The 14,226-nt window shown below is 46.1% G+C and overlaps 1 protein-coding gene and 1 pseudogene across 4 annotated transcripts in view; one reads left to right on the forward strand and one right to left on the reverse strand.

Annotated features, from left to right (window-relative positions):
* Positions 1-4,130: 4,130 nt before the first annotated feature.
* On the reverse strand, positions 4,131-13,042 carry LOC124021705 (annotated as a pseudogene).
* The window catches only part of LOC124021704 (developmentally-regulated GTP-binding protein 2), a 58,466-nt gene continuing 57,240 nt past the window's right edge, over positions 13,001-14,226 (forward strand). The window contains exon 1 of one of the 4 annotated variants that reach the window (XM_046336820.1): positions 13,001-13,116. The gene's annotated coding sequence lies outside the window, so the exon portion shown is untranslated. Of the gene's footprint in view, positions 13,186-13,211; positions 13,351-14,226 lie in introns of those variants that run through there. The other 3 variants (XM_046336818.1, XM_046336819.1, XM_046336821.1) reach the window with 3 other exon arrangements.

Consider the following 14,226-nt stretch of genomic DNA (forward strand, 5'->3'; position numbering starts at 1 on the left):
CTGTTGAGGAGCTATAGGAGGTCTAGACTACACATCTGTTGAGGAGTTATAGGAGGTCTAGACTACACATCTGTTGAGGAGCTATAGGAGGTCTAGACTACACATCTGTTGAGGAGCTATAGGAGGTCTAGACTACACATCTGTTGAGGAGCTATAGGAGGTCTAGACTACACATCTGTTGAGGCACAGTGGATGGGAGACTCAGACTGGCAGGTATAATTGCCCAGACAACAGACATCAACGTATATAGGGCAGGGTCAGGCATTCAAAATGTTTGTTCAATAACAGTAAAAACACATAGATCACATACTAACATCTCCTATATAGATCATACACTATATAGATCATACACTAACATCTACTATATAGATCACATACTAACATCTCCTATATAGATCCTAATGATGGACTGACCTTCATGTCTTAAAGTAATGATGGACTGTTGTATTGACTGACCTTCATGTCTTAAAGTAATGATGGACTGACCTTCACGTCTTAAAGTAATGATGGACTGTTGTATTGACTGACCTTCATGTCTTAAAGTAATGATGGACTGTTGTATTGACTGACCTTCATGTCTTAAAGTAATGATGGACTGACCTTCATGTCTTAAAGTAATGATGGACTGAACTTCATGTCTTAAAGTAATGATGGACTGACCTTCATGTCTTAAAGTAATGATGGACTGTTGTATTGACTGACCTTCATGTCTTAAAGTAATGATGGACTGTTGTATTGACTGACCTTCATGTCTTAAAGTAATGATGGACTTACCTTCATGTCTTAAAGTAATGATGGACTGACCTTCATGTCTTAAAGTAATGATGGACTGTTGTATTGACTGACCTTCATGTCTTAAAGTAATGATGGACTGACCTTCATGTCTTAAAGTAATGATGGACTGACCTTCATGTCTTAAAGTAATGATGGACTGACCTTCATGTCTTAAAGTAATGATGGACTGACCTTCATGTCTTAAAGTAATGATGGACTGTTGTATTGACTGACCTTCATGTCTTAAAGTAATTATGGACTGTTGTATTGACTGACCTTCATGTCATAAAGTAATGATGGACTGACCTTCATGTCTTAAAGTAATGATGGACTGACCTTCATGTCTTAAAGTAATGATGGACTGACCTTCATGTCTTAAAGTAATGATAGACTGTTGTATTGACTGACCTTCATGTCTTAAAGTAATGATGGACTGACCTTCATGTCTTAAAGTACTGATGGACTGACCTTCATGTCATAAAGTAATGATGGACTGTTGTATTGACTGACCTTCATGTCTTAAAGTAATGATGGACTGTTGTATTGACTGACCTTCATGTCTTAAAGTAATGATGGACTGACCTTCATGTCATAAAGTAATGATGGACTGTTGTATTGACTGACCTTCATGTCTTAAAGTAATGATGGACTGACCTTCATGTCTTAAAGTAATGATGGACTGTTGTATTGACAGACCTTCATGTCTTAAAGTAATGATGGACTGTTGTATTGACTGACCTTTATTTCTTAAAGTAATGATGGACTGACCTTCATGTCTTAAAGTAATGATGGACTGACCTTTATGTCTTAAAGTAATGATGGACTGTTGTATTGACTGACCTTCATGTCTTAGTAATGATGGACTGACCTTCATGTCTTAGTAATGATGGACTGACCTTTATGTCTTAAAGTAATGATGGACTGACCTTCATGTCTTAAAGTAATGATGGACTGACCTTCATGTCTTAAAGTAATGATGGACTGACCTTCATGTTTTAAAGTAATGATGGACTGTTGTATTGACTGACCTTCATGTCTTAAAGTAATGATGGACTGACCTTCATGTCTTAAAGTAATGATGGACTGTTGTATTGACTGACCTTCATGTCTTAAAGTAATGATGGACTGTTGTATTGACTGACCTTCATGTCTTAAAGTAATGATGGACTGACCTTCATGTCTTAAAGTAATGATGGACTGTTGTATTGACTGATCTTCATGTCTTAAAGTAATGATGGACTGACCTTCATGTCTTAAAGTAATGATGGACTGACCTTCATGTCTTAAAGTAACCCACACACACAATGACTACCTCATCTCTGTACCCCACACACACAATGACTACCTCATCTCTGTACCCCACACATACAATGACTACCTCATCTCAGTACCCCACACATACAATGACTACCTCATCTCAGTACCCCACACACACAATGACTACCTCATCTCAGTACCCCACACACACAATGACTACCTCATCTCAGTACCCCACACATACAATGACTACCTCATCTCTGTACCCCACACATACAATGACTACCTCATCTCTGTACCCCACACATACAATGACTACCTCATCTCAGTACCCCACACATACAATGACTACCTCATCTCAGTACCCCACACATACAATGACTACCTCATCTCAGTACCCCACACACACAATGACTACCTCATCTCTGTACCCCACACACACAATGACTACCTCATCTCTGTACCCCACACACACAATGACTACCTCATCTCAGTACCCCACACATACAATGACTACCTCATCTCTGTACCCCACACAGACAATGACTACCTCATCTCTGTACCCCACACATACAATGACTACCTCATCTCAGTACCCCACACACACAATGACTACCTCATCTCAGTACCCCACACATACAATGACTACCTCATCTCTGTACCCCACACACACAATGACTACCTCATCTCTGTACCCCACACAGACAATGACTACCTCATCTCAGTACCCCACACATACAATGACTACCTCATCTCAGTACCCCACACACACAATGACTACCTCATCTCTGTACCCCACACATACAATGACTACCTCATCTCAGTACCCCACACACACAATGACTACCTCATCTCTGTACCCCACACATACAATGACTACCTCATCTCTGTACCCCACACATACAATTATCTGTAGGGTCCCTCCGGTTGATCAGTGAATTTCAAACACAGAATCAAACCTTTGATCATGGTGAAATTAGTAATTACACTTCCGATGGTGTATCAATACACCCAGTCACTACAATGATACAGGCGTCCTTCCTAACTCAGTTAACGGAGGAAACCGCTCAGTGTTTTCACCACGAGGCCCATGGCGACTGCAAAACAGTTAGAGTTTAATGGCTGTGATCATATGAGAAAAACGAGGATGGATCAACAACATTGTAGTTACTCCACAATACTAACCTAAATGACAGAGTTTAATGACTGTGATAGGAGAAAACTGAGGAGGGATCAACAACATTGTAGTTACTCCACAATACTAACCCAATTGACAGAGTGAAGAGAAGGACGCCTGTACAGAATAAAAATATTCCAAACATGCGTTCTGTTTGCAATAAGGCACTAACGTAAAACTTCAAAAATGTGGCAAAGAAATTAACTTTATGTCCTGAATACAAAGCGTTATGTTTGGGGCAAATCCAACATCACTGAGTAACACTCTTCATATTTTCAAAGATGAGGTGGCTGCATCATGTTATGGGTATGCTTGTCATCGGCAAGGACTAGGGGAGTTTTTTAGGATAAAAATAAACTGAATAGAGAGAAACACAGACAAAATCCCAGAGGAAAACCTGGTTGTCTGCTTCCCAACAGATACTGGGAGTATTCCAAAACATGCAAAAAATATCATGTACAAATACTGTACAATCCAAGTGTGTAAAGTTCTGAGAGAATTACCCACAAAGCTTACCCAGAAAGACTTACAGCTGTAAATCAAAGATGATTCTAAGATGTACTGACTCAGGCGTGTGAATACTTGTAAAATGAGATATTTCTGTATTTCATTTTCAATACATTTGATAACATTTCTAAACAACCTGTTTTCACTCTTGTCATTATGGGGTATTGTGATGTCATTATGGGGTATTGTGATGTCATTATGGGGTATTGTGATGTCATTATGGGGTATTGTGATGTCATTATGGGGTATTGTGATGTCATTATGGGGTATTGTGATGTCATTATGGGGTATTGTGATGTCATTATGGGGTATTGTGATGTCATTATGGGGTATTGTGATGTCATTATGGGGTATTGTGATGTCATTATGGGGTATTGTGATGTCATTATGGGGTATTGTGATGTCATTATGGGGTATTGTGATGTCATTATGGGGTATTGTGATGTCATTATGGGGTATGTAATCCATGTTGAATTCAGGCTGTAACACAACAACATGTGTAATAAGTCCAGGGGTCTGAATACTTTCTGAAGGCACTGGACAACAGATTGATAGCGAACATCATGTAGATCCGTAGCCAATCAGAAAATAGAACAGTCTCTGTGTCAGACAGTTCTCTAAACGCTACTATACAGGGAACAGGATGTGAATAGACGTGTCATGTATCTCTCAGTTCCCAGGTAACAGTAACGAATCAGTCACAGCTGCCATCTTTCCAACCGTCCCTCCACCTCTCATCCACGAGGGAACAGTCAAACGGCTGCTTCCCCAGCCGAGCATTGACGTCGTTATGGACGCCACACAGCCACTGGGAGAGGGCGTGGCGACTACTGGCATCTGGCTGATTGGTCTTCAGCCTGAGGAAACAGGAAGTGATGTCATTTAGTCAACACTGTGGTGGAGTCCCTACCCGACTACATTGCAGACGATCTTACAGGACAGGTATTTAACAGATCAGCTAACCACATATAATACAGCAATCTGACGCCCGACTGCATAGTGGATGACGTGGCATGCAACCATGGATTGATGCAATGCTACTCCTGGGTATCTAGTTGGGCAGGAAGTGGACCTGTATCTACTGCCAGTCATCTGTGACCTTTAACCCACTAGAACCAATTATACAACTCTCAACACCAGCCAACACAATAACATAACCTCTAACCCCTGACCTTGTCCGCAGGTCCTCAGCACACTCCTTGCAGGGGAAGACCTTAGAGAAGAGGTTGATGAACTGTCCCATGTCTGTCTGCTGTCTGGGGAGGGCCGGTCTGGGTAGTAAGCTGCCATGGTGTGCAGAAAGGACCAGGTGTTACGCCCTAACTCTTCCCTGTCCAGCGGACACTCCGGCTGCTGCTGGGGCTCCACATGCTCAGCTGGGGCCTCCTACACACAAACACACACAGGGATACACATGCTCAGCTGAGGCCTCCTACACACAAACACAGACAGGGATACAGACAGACACACACAGGCTCCACATGCTCAGCTGGGGCCTCCTACACACAGACAGGGATACAGACAGACACACACAGGCTCCACATGCTCAGCTGGGGCCTCCTACACACAGACAGGGATACAGACAGACACACACAGGCTCCACATGCTCAGCTGGGGCCTCCTACAGACAGACACACACAGGGATACAGACAGACACACATTCTGCTTGACTGCGTTGTCTGATGGGCATTACCAAGTCATCATTACTCAACATGATGAAACACATGCAGAGTTAGTAGACTATCCACACGGACAGGTTTACTAATCTAAATAGATCCTCTATTAGATAATAGTAGAGGCCTGGCAGAGTTAGTAGACTATCCACACTGACATCAGTCAGGTTTACTAATCTAAATAGATCCTCTATTAGATAATAGTAGAGGCCTGACAGAGTTAGTAGGCTATCCACACTGACACCAGTCAGGTTTACTAATCTAAATAGATCCTCTATTAGATAATAGTAGAGGCCTGGCAGAGTTAGTAGGCTATCCACACTGACATCAGTCAGGTTTACTAATCTAAATAGATCCTCTATTAGATAATAGTAGAGGCCTGGCAGAGTTAGTAGGCTATCCACACTGACATCAGTCAGGTTTACTAATCTAAATAGATCCTCTATTAGATAATAGTAGAGGCCTGGCAGAGTTAGTAGACTATCCACACTGACATCAGTCAGGTTTACTAATCTAAATAGATCCTCTATTAGATAATAGTAGAGGCCTGGCAGAGTTAGTAGACTATCCACACTGACATCAGTCAGGTTTACTAATCTAAATAGATCCTCTATTAGATAATAGTAGAGGCCTGGCAGAGTTAGTAGACTATCCACACTGACATCAGTCAGGTTTACTAATCTAAATAGATCCTCTATTAGATAATAGTAGAGGCCTGGCAGAGTTAGTAGACTAGTAGAGGGATATCAGAGACTGCAACGTTCTCTGCTTTACGGAGACATGGCTTACTGGGAAAACGCTATCCAGGGCGGTACAGCCAACGGGTTTCTCCACGCATCGCGCCGACAGAAACAAACATCTCTCTGGTAAGAAGAGTGGAGGGGGCGTATGCCTCATGACTAACGGGACATGGTGTGATGAAGGAAACATACAGGAACTCAAATCCTTCTGTTCACCTGATTTAGAATTCCTCACAATCAAATGTAGACCGCATTATCTTCCAAGAGAATTCTCTTCGATTATAATCACAGCCGTATATATCCCCCCCAAGCAGACACATCGATGGCTCTGAACGAACTTTATTTAACTCTTTGCAAACTGGAAAACATTTATCCGGAGGCTGCATTCATTGTAGCTGGGGATTTTAACAAAGCCAATCTGAAAACAAGACTCCCTAAATTTTATCAGCATATCGATTGCGCAACCAGGGGTGGTAAAACCTTGGATCACTGTTACTCTAACTTCCGCGACGCATATAAGGCCCTGCCCCGCCCCCTTTCGGAAAAGCTGACCACGACTCCATTTTGCTGATCCCTGCCTACAGGCAGAAATTAAAACAAGAGGCTCCCACGCTGAGGTCTGTCCAACGCTGGTCAGACCAAGCTGACTCTACACTCCAAGACTGCTTCCATCACGTGGACTGGGACATGTTTTGTATTGCGTCAGATGGGAATATTGACGAATACGCTGATTCGGTGTGCGAGTTCATTAGAACGTGCGTCGAAGATGTCGTTCCCATAGCAACGATAAAAACATTCCCTAACCAGAAACCGTGGATTGGTGGCAGCATTCGCGTGAAACTGAAAGCGCGAACCACTGCTTTTAATCAGGGCAAGGTGTCTGGCAACATGACTGAATACAAACAGTGCAGCTATTCCCTCCGTAAGGCTATCAAACAAGCTAAGCGTCAGTACAGAGACAAAGTGGAATCTCAATTCAATGGCTCAGACACAAGAGGCATGTGGCAGGGTCTACAGTCAATCACGGACTACAAGAAGGAACCCAGCCCAGTCACGGACCAGGATGTCTTGCTCCCAGGCAGACTAAATAACTTTTTTGCCCGCTTTGAGGACAATACAGTGCCACTGACACGGCCTGCAACGGAAACATGCAGTCTCTCCTTCACTGCAGCCGAGGTGATTAAGACATTTAAACGTGTTAACCCTCGCAAGGCTGCAGGCCCAGACGGCATCCCCAGCCGCGCCCTCCGAGCATGCGCAGACCAGCTGGCCGGTGTGTTTACGGACATATTCAATCAATCCCTATACCAGTCTGCTGTTCCCACATGCTTCAAGAGGGCCACCATTGTTCCTGTTCCCAAGAAAGCTAAGGTAACTGAGCTAAACGACTACCGCCCCGTAGCACTCACTTCCGTCATCATGAAGTGCTTTGAGAGACTAGTCAAGGACCATATCACCTCCACCCTACCTGACACCCTAGACCCACTCCAATTTGCTTACCGCCCAAATAGGTCCACAGACGATGCAATCTCAACCACACTGCACACTGCCCTAACCCACCTGGACAAGAGGAATACCTATGTGAGAATGCTGTTCATCGACTACAGCTCGGCATTCAACACCATAGTACCCTCCAAGCTCGTCATCAAGCTCGAGACCCTGGGTCTCGACCCCGCCCTGTGCAACTGGGTACTGGACTTCCTGACGGGCCGCCCCCAGGTGGTGAGGGTAGGCAACAACATCTCCTCCCCGCTGATCCTCAACACGGGGGCCCACAAGGGTGCGTTCTGAGCCCTCTCCTGTACTCCCTGTTCACCCACGACTGCGTGGCCACGCACGCTCCAACTCAATCATCAAGTTTGCGGACGACACAACAGTGGTAGGCTTGATTACCAACAACGACGAGACGGCCTACAGGGAGGAGGTGAGGGCCCTTGGAGTGTGGTGTCAGGAAAATAACCTCACACTCAACGTCAACAAAACTAAGGAGATGATTGTGGACTTCAGGAAACAGCAGAGGGAACACCCCCTATCCACATCGATGGAACAGTAGTGGAGAGGGTAGCTAGTTTTAAGTTCCTCGGCATACACATCACAGACAAACTGAATTGGTCCACTCACACTGACAGCGTCGTGAAGAAGCGCAGCAGCGCCTATTCAACCTCAGGAGGCTGAAGAAATTCGGCTTGTCACCAAAAGCACTCACAAACTTCTACAGATGCACAATCGAGAGCATCCTGGCGGGCTGTATCACCGCCTGGTACGGCAACTGCTCCGCCCTCAACCGTAAGGCTCTCCAGAGGGTAGTGAGGACTGCACAACGCATCACCGGGGCAAACTACCTGCCCTCCAGGACACCTACACCACCCGTTGTTACAGGAAGGCCATAAAGATCATCAAGGACATCAACCACCCGAACCACTGCCTGTTCACCCCGCTATCATCCAGAAGGCGAGGTCAGTACAGGTGCATCAAAGCTGGGACCGAGAGACTGAAAAACAGCTTCTATCTCAAGGCCATCAGACTGTTAAATAGCCACCACTAACATTGAGTGGCTGCTGCCAACACACTGTCATTGACACTGACCCAACTCCAGCCATTTTAATAATGGGAATTGATGGGAAATGATGTAAATATATCACTAGCCACTTTAAACAATGCTACCTTATATAATGTTACTTACCCTACATTATTCATCTCATATACATATGTATATACTGTACTCTACAACATCGACTGCATCCTTATGTAACACATGTATCACTAGCCACTTTAACTATGCCACTTTGTTTACTTTGTCTACACACTCATCTCATATGTATATACTGTACTCGATACCATCTACTGTATGCTGCTCTGTACCATCACTCATTCATATATCCTTATGTACATATTCCTTATCCCCTTACACTGTGTATAAGACTGTAGTTTTGGAATTGTTAGTTAGATTACTTGTTGGTTATCACTGCATTGTCGGAACTAGAAGCACAAGCATTTCGCTACACTCGCATTAACATCTGCTAACCATGTGTATGTGACAAATAAAATTTGATTTGATTTGATTTGATCCACACTGACATCAGTCAGGTTTACTAATCTAAATAGATCCTCTATTAGATAATAGTAGAGGCCTGGCAGAGTTAGTAGACTATCCACACTGACATCAGTCAGGTTTACTAATCTAAATAGATCCTCTATTAGATAATAGTAGAGGCCTGGCAGAGTTAGTAGGCTATCCACACTGACATCAGTCAGGTTTACTAATCTAAATAGATCCTCTATTAGATAATAGTAGAGGCCTGGCAGAGTTAGTAGACTATCCACACTGACATCAGTCAGGTTTACTAATCTAAATAGATCCTCTATTAGATAATAGTAGAGGCCTGGCAGAGTTAGTAGGCTATCCACACTGACATCAGTCAGGTTTACTAATCTAAATAGATCCTCTACTAGATAGGGGTAGGGTTAGGCTCACTTGTGGATGTGGGGTTAGGGGTTAGGCTCACTTGTGGGTGTGGGTTAGGGGGTAGGGTTAGGCTCACTTGTGGGTGTGGGTTAGGGGGTAGGGTTAGGCTCACTTGTGGGTGTGGGTTAGGGGGTAGGGTTAGGCTCACTTATGGGTGTGGGGTTAGGGTTAGGGGTAGGGTTAGGCTCACTTGTGGGTGTGCTGGCAGCATATTGCAGAACAGTCGATTGTGCGTCAAGAATTCAGCATATAGCAAGTTTGTATGAAGGTCTGGTTATTAAATGGGTAAATAATTTAATTCATTTTCAGAATTTATGGCCATGGAGGAGGGTGAAAGGATAGCAGATCCAGCTGTCAAAGATCTAGAGAAAAGGCTATTCTGGATAGGGGAGGGACTTCTCCAACCTATCTCCTGATTCTGCCTCCTCAACCGTCCTCTCCTCCCTCTCTGCATCCTTTGACTCTCTATGTCCCCTATCCTCCAGGCTGGCTCGGTCCTCCCCTCCCGCTCCGTGGCTCGATGACTCATTGCGAGCTCACAGAACAGGGCTCCGGGCAGCCGAGCGGAAATGGAGGAAAACTCGCCTCCCTGCGGACCTGGCATCCTTTCACTCCCTCCTCTCTACATTTTCCTCCTCTGTCTCTGCTGCTAAAGCCACTTTCTACCACGCTAAATTCCAAGCATCTGCCTCTAACCCTAGGAAGCTCTTTGCCACCTTCTCCTCCCTCCTGAATCCTCCTCCCCCCCCCTCCTCCCTCTCTGCAGATGACTTCGTCAACCATTTTGAAAAGAAGGTTGACGACATCCGATCCTCGTTTGCTAAGTCAAACGACACCGCTGGTTCTGCTCACACTGCCCTACCCTGTGCTCTGACCTCTTTCTCCCCTCTCTCTCCAGATGAAATCTCGCGTCTTGTGACGGCCGGCCGCCCAACAACCTGCCCGCTTGACCCTATCCCCTCCTCTCTTCTCCAGACCATTTCCGGAGACCTTCTCCCTTACCTCACCTCGCTCATCAACTCATCCCTGACCGCTGGCTACGTCCCTTCCGTCTTCAAGAGAGCGAGAGTTGCACCCCTTCTGAAAAAACCTACACTCGATCCCTCCGATGTCAACAATTACAGACCAGTATCCCTTCTTTCTTTTCTCTCCAAAACTCTTGAACGTGCCGTCCTTGGCCAGCTCTCCCGCTATCTCTCTCTGAATGACCTTCTTGATCCAAATCAGTCAGGTTTCAAGACTAGTCATTCAACTGAGACTGCTCTCCTGTATCACGGAGGCGCTCCGCACCGCTAAAGCTAACTCTCTCTCCTCTGCTCTCATCCTTCTAGATCTATCGGCTGCCTTCGATACTGTGAACCATCAGATCCTCCTCTCCACCCTCTCCGAGTTGGGCATCTCAGGCGCGGCCCACGCTTGGATTGCGTCCTACCTGACAGGTCGCTCCTACCAGGTGGCGTGGCGAGAATCTGTCTCCTCACCACGCGCTCTCACCACTGGTGTCCCCCAGGGCTCTGTTCTAGGCCCTCTCCTATTCTCGCTATACACCAAGTCACTTGGCTCTGTCATAACCTCACATGGTCTCTCCTATCATTGCTATGCAGACGACACACAACTAATCTTCTCCTTTCCCCCTTCTGATGACCAGGTGGCGAATCGCATCTCTGCATGTCTGGCAGACATATCAGTGTGGATGACGGATCACCACCTCAAGCTGAACCTCGGCAAGATGGAGCTGCTCTTCCTCCCGGGAAGGACTGCCCGTTCCATGATCTCGCCATCACGGTTGACAACTCCATTGTGTCCTCCTCCCAGAGCGCTAAGAACCTTGGCGTGATCCTGGACAACACCCTGTCGTTCTCAACCAACATCAAGGCGGTGGCCCGTTCCTGTAGGTTCATGCTCTACAACATCCGCAGAGTACGACCCTGCCTCACACAGGAAGCGGCGCAGGTCCTAATCCAGGCACTTGTCATCTCCCGTCTGGATTACTGCAACTCGCTGTTGGCTGGGCTCCCTGCCTGTGCCATTAAACCCCTTCAACTCATCCAGAACGCCGCAGCCCGTCTGGTGTTCAACCTTCCCAAGTTCTCTCACGTCACCCCGCTCCTCCGTTCTCTCCACTGGCTTCCAGTTGAAGCTCGCATCCGCTACAAGATCATGGTGCTTGCCTACGGAGCTGTGAGGGGAACGGCACCTCAGTACCTCCAGGCTCTGATCAGGCCCTACACCCAAACAAGGGCACTGCGTTCATCCACCTCTGGCCTGCTCGCCTCCCTACCACTGAGGAAGTACAGCTCCCGCTCAGCCCAGTCAAAACTGTTCGCTGCTCTGGCCCCCCAATGGTGGAACAAACTCCCTCACGACGCCAGGACAGCGGAGTCAATCACCACCTTCCGGAGACACCTGAAACCCCACCTCTTTAAGGAATACCTAGGATAGGATAAGTAATCCCTCTCACCCCCCCTTTAAGATTTAGATGCACTATTGTAAAGTGACTGTTCCACTGGATGTCATAAGGTGAATGCACCAATTTGTAAGTCGCTCTGGATAAGAGCGTCTGCTAAATGACTTAAATGTAATGTAATGTAAATGTGGACTTCTGGATAGGGGAGGGACTTCTGGATAGGGGAGGGACTTCTGAGGACTTCACCTCAGCATGGGAGCCAATCCGTATTGCAGATCTTCACCTCCTACATCGAAGAGGGTGCTGTTCCCTGGCAACACCTTGTGCCAAAGACAACACTATGCACAACCAAAGACTATTTTAAGAGCCACCCACATTGCAATAAGAGTATTCTTCCATTTACTTAGCTATGTCAACTGCAGATAATTACATTAACAGTTTCTCTCCCATGGAAATAAAAAAATATATATTTTAAATCCCGTTTTCTCTCCAATTTAGTGATATCCAATTGGTAGTAGTTCCAGTCTTGTCCCATCGTTACAACTCCCGTACGGACTCGGGAGGGGCGAAGGTCGAGAGCCATGCTCACCTGTGGCGCTGCTGCTGGGGTCTGTGGCGTTTTCTGGACCTTCATCCACGACTTGAAGTCGGTACAAGCCCTGCACGGCTTTTTCTTCGGTTCTCCGGTCTGTTCCGGGTCCTTACCGGTGCTGTTCTCCGGGGGCCTGCCGGTTATGATGGGGAACCCCTGGATGCCCGCGGTGGATGATCCTCCGGTGGACGCGGCCATGTCCGCTGTGTTACCGTGGGAAGGATCTGTCATCGGACCAGAACCCGCGGCGGAAGGACGCTTCCGTTATAACGCTTTATAACTCCTCCTCCATGTGTTCTATATATGACACCCGGCCTCCATGTTCACCAACTACACATGTCTGAATTTATTCTAAACATGTAGGGCAGTAAGTCCACTCGAACCGTGTTCTGTAAACGACTTGATATTTGACCAGGAACTATCTTTCCAGGTATTTAACGTTAGATGTTTTGTTCCCCACCGGAATTAAAAGAGAACGGAACCCTCCAGTTCCGGTTTGTGATGTCATTTTTCTATGCATGCAGTTGAGTCGAACACATTTAAAGTGTATATTTTTCATAGATATTACTACCGGCTGATCAGTTTTGTGTTTGTATGTTAACTTCTTGGATTATAGTTAAATCTGTAGTTTTTATTTGATTGACAAATTAATGTTGCGGTCTTCTCACTAGTTGCCTGACACAGGAAGCTACCGCTAGTTAGCGAGCTTGCTAGGCTATTGGGGAGTAGCAGTGTTGACACGTTTCAGTCACAGGAGGTTGGTGGCACCTTCATTCGGGAGGATGGACTCGTGGTAATGGCTGGAGTGGAATGAGTGGAATGGTATCAAACACATGGTTTCCATTCGCTCCGTTCCAGCCATTATTATGAGCCGTCCTCCACCCAGCAGCCTCCAGTGGTTCCAGTCTGATGTAGTGTCTCTCTCCAGGCAGTAACCAGTCTGATGTCTCTCTCCAGGCAGTAACCAGTCTGATGTAGTGTCTCTCTCCAGGCAGTAACCAGTCTGATGTAGTGTCTCTCTCCAGGCAGTAACCAGTCTGATGTAGTGTCTCTCTCCAGGCAGTAACCAGTCGGATGTAGTGTCTCTCTCCAGGCAGTAACCAGTCTGATGTAGTGTCTCTCTCCAGACAGTAACCAGTCTGATGTGTCTCTCTCCAGACAGTAACCAGTCTGATGTAGTGTCTCTCTCCAGACAGTAACCAGTCTGATGTAGTGTCTCTCTCCAGGCAGTAACCAGTCTGATGTAGTGTCTCTCTCCAGGCAGTAACCAGTCTGATGTGTGTCTCTCTCCAGGCAGTAACCAGTCTGATGTAGTGTCTCTCTCCAGGCAGTAACCAGTCTGATGTGTGTCTCTCTCCAGGCAGTAACCAGTCGGATGTAGTGTCTCTCTCCAGGCAGTAACCAGTCTGATGTAGTGTCTCTCTCCAGGCAGTAACCAGTCTGATGTGTGTCTCTCTCCAGGCAGTAACCAGTCTGATGTAGTGTCTCTTTCCAGGCAGTAACCAGTCTGATGTCTCTCTCCAGGCAGTAACCAGTCTGATGTAGTGTCTCTCTCCAGGCAGTAACCAGTCTGATGTAGTGTCTCTCTCCAGGCAGTAACCAGTCTGATGTAGTGTCTCTCTCCAGGCAGTAA

Source organism: Oncorhynchus gorbuscha, unplaced genomic scaffold (assembly GCF_021184085.1).
Source record: "Oncorhynchus gorbuscha isolate QuinsamMale2020 ecotype Even-year unplaced genomic scaffold, OgorEven_v1.0 Un_scaffold_1174, whole genome shotgun sequence".
NCBI classification, from domain to species: domain Eukaryota; kingdom Metazoa; phylum Chordata; class Actinopteri; order Salmoniformes; family Salmonidae; genus Oncorhynchus; species Oncorhynchus gorbuscha.